The sequence below is a fragment of the Melospiza georgiana genome, chromosome 10 (assembly GCF_028018845.1).
Source record: "Melospiza georgiana isolate bMelGeo1 chromosome 10, bMelGeo1.pri, whole genome shotgun sequence".
In the NCBI taxonomy this organism is placed as follows: Eukaryota; Metazoa; Chordata; class Aves; order Passeriformes; family Passerellidae; genus Melospiza; species Melospiza georgiana.
In genome coordinates, this window is record NC_080439.1 from 1,107,621 (window position 1) to 1,113,209 (window position 5,589).

Consider the following 5,589-nt stretch of genomic DNA (forward strand, 5'->3'; position numbering starts at 1 on the left):
GGAGTGGTGGGTGCTGTTGAGTGGCTGTGTGTGCCGTGTGCTGTGCCCTTGCTCTGTGCTCCTGGGCACGGCAGCAGGGGGAGCAGTGCTGGCCTGTCCTGGCACTGCTGTCCGTGTGTCTGTCCCTGCTGGGCCGCAGCAGAGCTCCCAGCCCCTCCTGCCCGTGGCAGAGCTGCTGGGCTGTGCCTCCTGTGTCCCAGCAGGGCCCTGTGCTTCCCTTGGACCTGCTGGTGGTCCTGCAGCTGTGCTCTGGCAGGGTTTTGGGGATGGTTTGTGTCCTGCAGCTTGGCTCTGACAGAGTTCTGGGGATGGTTTGTGTCCTGCACCTTTGCTCTGCCAGGGGATTTGGTGATGGTTTGTGTCCTGCAGCTTGGCTCTGGCAGGGCATTTGGTGATGGTTGGCTCTGCCAGGGGTTTTGGTGATGGTTTGTGTCCTGCAGCTTTGCTCTGGCGGGGATTTGAGGTGTGCTGTGCTCAGCTCAGTCTGAGATCATCCTGGGTGTTTGTGGAGCCCTGCTCAGGGTGAGCTCCCAGCCCTGCAGCCCCTCCTGTCCCTCCTGTCCTGCTGCTGGTGCTGAAGCAGTAATTGGAGCTGGTTGCTGGGCAGGAGCTCTCTGTGTTGTGAGGCAAAGCCATTTCCATGCCCCTGAGCCCCCTGTCCCATGAGCAGCTGGATTCTGCCCTGGGCAGGTTCCAGGAGCCTGCTGGTGCCCCACTGGGGCAGCTGGGATGTGCTCCCACCCCTCTTTCCCCTGGTTTTCAGTTCAGGCAGTTGTGTTCTGTTCAGCTGTGACATCACTGCAGCATTATGGGGTGAAATACTTGCTTTGAGCCTTTCAGTAACATGGAGAATTTCATGGCTGTGCCTCCTCTCTGCCCTTGCCTGGGTTTGTGAACTGGAATCATACTGAAAGTGTTTGCTCCATATTTTTGGTGGCACGCATTTTCCTGCTCTTCCATTCCCTGCCCACACGTTATGGAAATGGGCTTTGGCAATTTCTGCTCCCAGGAAATGCCCAGCTGGTGTCAGTGTGTTATTTTGTCACTGGGGGAGGAGGTGGCACGTCCCAGGCAGTGCTCCAGGGCTGCTGGGGACAGGGGGGCAGCAATTGGGGCAGGGGGCTCAGCCTGCCCCAGCCCTGCTCTGGCAGCCCGAGCTGCTCACTCGGTGCCCCCCTTCCCAAGGGGCTGGTGCTGTGCACCCACAGCTGGCACAGCTCCGGGAGCTGCAGGCACGGCAGGGATTGTTGATTCCTGGGCTTCAGGATGGCTCTGTGCCCTGCAAAGGGGCCGTTGGCTGGGCAGCACCTGGCCTGCAGGTGAGGCTGGCCCCACAGGGAGCTGCCCAGAGCAGGTCTGTGCCCCTCTGGTCAGCAGGGTTGGGGCAGCTGCTGCCATTCCCTGGCTGCTGTCTCGCTGCAAAGGGTGCAGAGCCAGCAGCTGAATCCCTGTGAGAGGCAGAGCCCCCTCAGTTCTCACAGCAACGGGCTCGCCCTCGTGGCTGCTGTGTTGCCTTGACAGCAGCAAACAAGCGAGGCTGAGGGAATCACTAAAAATAATGCAAATAATCCAGAGAGCTCTGCAGCCCAGCCCCTGCTGCATTCTGCCAGGCTGCCCCCGTGCAGCTGCAGCTGCACTGGTGTGTGGGGAGTGAAACGTGCTCCCAGTGAGGGCTGGGGCTGCAGGGAGCTGCTGGGACAGCCCTGCAGCTCTCCTGGCAGGAGCCTTCAGTTCCCTGCAGGGAAAAGTCCCTGGAGCTGCCTCTCGACCCTGGGCACCCTGTGTCTGCCATCCCTGGGCACTGTCACCATCCCTGAGCCCCTGGGCTGCTCCCCCCTGTGTTCCTGGAGCTGGGCAGCCCCCCTGCCCTTCCTCAGCTCAGGAAGTTGGATATTGGACATTCTAGGCATAAACTATTGCACCATGAATCAGAATGTCTCATGGGAGTGGAGTCTGTGCCCCTCAGCCCTGCCTGCAGCTGTGCCATGCCTTGCAGCCCTGCTGGGCTGGTTTGGGAGGCTGCTGTGCCCATCCATCCCAGCAGCTCTGGGTGTTTTTGGGAGGTTGGTGTGCCCATCCATCCCAGCAGCTTTGGGTGTTTTTGGGAGGTTGGTGTGCCCATCCATCCCAGCAGCTCTGGGTGTTTTTGGGAGGTTGGTGTGCCCATCCATCCCAGCAGCTCTGGGTGTTTTTGGGATGTTGGTGTGCCCATCCATCCCAGCAGCTCTGGGTGTTTTTGGGAGGTTGGTGTGCCCATCCATCCCAGCAGCTCTGGGTGTTTTTGGGATGTTGGTGTGCCCATCCATCCCAGCAGCTTTGGGTGTTTTTGGGAGGTTGGTGTGCCCATCCATCCCAGCAGCTGTGGGATGTTTTTAGGAGGTTGGTGTGCCCATCCATCCCAGCAGCTCTGGGTGTTTTGGGAGGTTGGTGTGCCCATCCCAGCAGCTTTTGGTGTTTTTGGGAGGTTGGTGTGCCCATCTATCCCAGCAGCTCTGGGTGTTTTGGGAGGTTGGTGTGCCCATCCCAGCAGCTTTTGGTGTTTTTGGGAGGTTGGTGTGCCCATCCATCCCAGCAGCTCTGGGTGTTTTTGGGAGGTTGGTGTGCCCATCCCAGCAGCTCTGGGTGTTTTTGGGAGGTTGGTGTGCCCATCCATCCCAGCAGCTCTGGGTGTTTTGGGAGGTTGGTGTGCCCATCCATCCCAGCAGCTCTGGGTGTTTTTGGGAGGTTGGTGTGCCCATCCATCCCAGCAGCTTTGGGTGTTTTGGGAGGTTGGTGTGCCCATCCATCCCAGCAGCTCTGGGTGTTTTTGGGAGGTTGGTGTGCCCATCCCAGCCCTGCTGGGTGTTTCTGTGCCAGCCCTGTGTACTGGACAGCCAGAGTGGAGAGAACCATCACACTCTGCTCACATTTCTCAAGAACCAGTTCTATCTAGCACCTAGTTTACAAACTGATACCTGTAGCTGCCCTGTGCAATTGTTCACCTCGAGTCCTCAGTAAAACATGTCAGCAATTAGAGGAATTTGTATCGGGGGCACTCCCCATCAGTCTCAATTTTTAACATTTTTCTGCTTGTGAAATGATAAAGTACTGTGAGCCTTAATTTTTATCCACAAATAAAAATATTATGTTTGAACCTTGGCGTGACTTTTTTTATTTTATTTTTTAAGGGCTGATGTGTAAAACTATATTATGAATAGGAGCGTATTTTGGGTTGAGAAAGCTGGTTTTATGGATGTAATTGATTTAAATGTGTGCTCAAGAGCCCCAATAGAGCTCTTTAGAGGATATTTCTCCTTTCCCAAGTGGTTGGGAATACAGAGATTAATATAAAGCTGCTTGCAGGATTTCTTCGCACAGGGGTTTGGCATTGGGGAAGAGATGAGGATCTGACTCCATGGTTCACAAGGCTGATTTATTATTTTATGATGTATATTATATTAAAACTCTACTAAAAGAATAGAAGAAAAGGTTTCATCAGAAGGCTGGCTTAGAATAGAATAGGAATGAATGATAACAAAGCTTGTGTCTCAGACAGAGAGTCTGAGCCAGCTGATTGTGATTGGCCATTAATCAGAAACAACAACATGAGACCAATCCCAGATGCACCTGTTGCATTCCACAGCAGCAGATAACCATTGTTTGCATTTTGTTCCTGAGGCCCCTCAGCTTCTCAGGAGGAGAAATCCTAAGGAAAGGGTTTTCCATAAATCAGACAAACATCCATCCTGAGAGAGCATTCTGAATCCATCCTGGAGCAGGGAATGCACTGCTCAGAGCATGGCCAGACCTGCTCTGAATCCATCATTCATTCTGAATTCATCATTCATCATTCTGAATCCATCCTGGAGCCCTCACCTGCCCAGCAGGGAATGCACTGCCCGGAGCATGGCCAGGGCTGTCCTGAATTCATCATTCATTCTGAATCCATCATTCTGAATCCATCCTGGAGCCCTCACCTGCCCAGCAGCTCAGCCCCTGGTGTGAAATTCGTGCAGAAATTAAAGAGCCTGTGGGTGCTTCTGCAGCTTGTGGTGCTGGCTGGGCTGGCCAGGGACCATCAGCTCCCTCAGCCCCTGCCCACATTCCTGCAGACAGGTCTGGGTGCCTGGGCTCTCCTTGGCCTTGGGAAACCTCCCCCTTTCTCATCACGGGCTGCTCGGTCACTGCTGGGTGAGCTGCTCGTGAGTGACCCCCTGAACCCAGCAAAGAGGGGAGAGCGAGTTAATTAACACAGCCAGGCATCCTCCTCCCCACTTGGGTGTGCTGGGGCTGCCCTTTGGCCCCGCCATCACATCCAGAAATTACTGGAGAAGATAAAAGGCTGGAGAGAGCCACTTGCAGTGCAGATTTAATTTCAGCAGATGAGGCTGCTGTGCCCTGCTGCCCTTCAGGAGGCAGCTGGGAGCTCCGGGGCTGCTCTGGGGTTTGGGGGGACAGGGGTGTGCTGGTGGCTCTCTGGCACGGAGAGCAATACACAACTTTGCAATCATCCCTAAATGAGTAATGATTAGCATTGATCCGGGATTTACAGAAGGCTGATCAATCTTTTTATTATATAGATCATTATTAAGAAACTCATTGCTTTTATAGACAGTTATGATACAGCTGGACCTAACTGGTCCTTCAATTACAACACCATTATTGCTATTAATTATTATTGTCATTAATATTGCCATTAATTATTGCCCTTGGCTAATTAAGAAACTACTCTTTGGTACACAAATCTGCATACCACATTGCATACGTTCACAGTAACAGGCGTAGTAAGATGAGAATTGTTTCTCACTCTCTTCTCTGGTGTCTCACAGCCCTTCCCAGAAAGGCCTGGGGAATTTGTGATGCTCTCTGTGGCCAGAGCTGCAGGTGCACTCAGTGATCCCAGGGGTGCTTTAGGAGCTGGCTGCCTGCAGGGTTCCCTCTGTGGGACAGGTTTGTTGCTGCTGCCTGAGCAGAGGTTCATACCCTAAGTGCTACAAGAGCAGGGTGAGCCACTCAAACGCAATTAAAGCCCTTAATGAACCTTTCCTGCTGGGGTTTCACTCACCTGGAGCAGAGGAGGGCTGGGCAGAGCCTGAGCTCCGTGGCCAGTTGGATCGGGAGGTGGGAATGGCTCTGCTCCCGTGGGACCAGACCCTCGGCTTGCTGAGGGATCCCTGCCAGGCACATCCCACATCCATCTGTGTGTGACATTGGGGGTCACAATTGGCCAGCACAGAGGTGTCACTGGAATGGCACACACAGCTGAAAACTGCTCAGGAGATTTCCAAGCCAGGTTTAAGGGGCCCCGTGTGCGGTGCATTCACTCATCCCTCCTGCTCCCCCGAGCGGAAAACAGCTGCTGCAGGGGCTTCAGAAGCTGCTCTTATTTACATCTGGAAACAGGAGGTTTGGCTAAAAGGGCTCCTGAGCCAGAGGAAAATGGATTAAAGCTGAGCTCTGATCCTGGGGGCTGCAGGCTGGCAGTTACTGAAATGTTCAGTAACTACATTACTGAAATGTTCTGCTTTAGAGCCAGTGGCACAAACAGCCCTGGGGGTTCAAAGCTCTTTTAGGGCTGCTCTGTCCCCCTGCACCCTCAGTGCTCCGGGG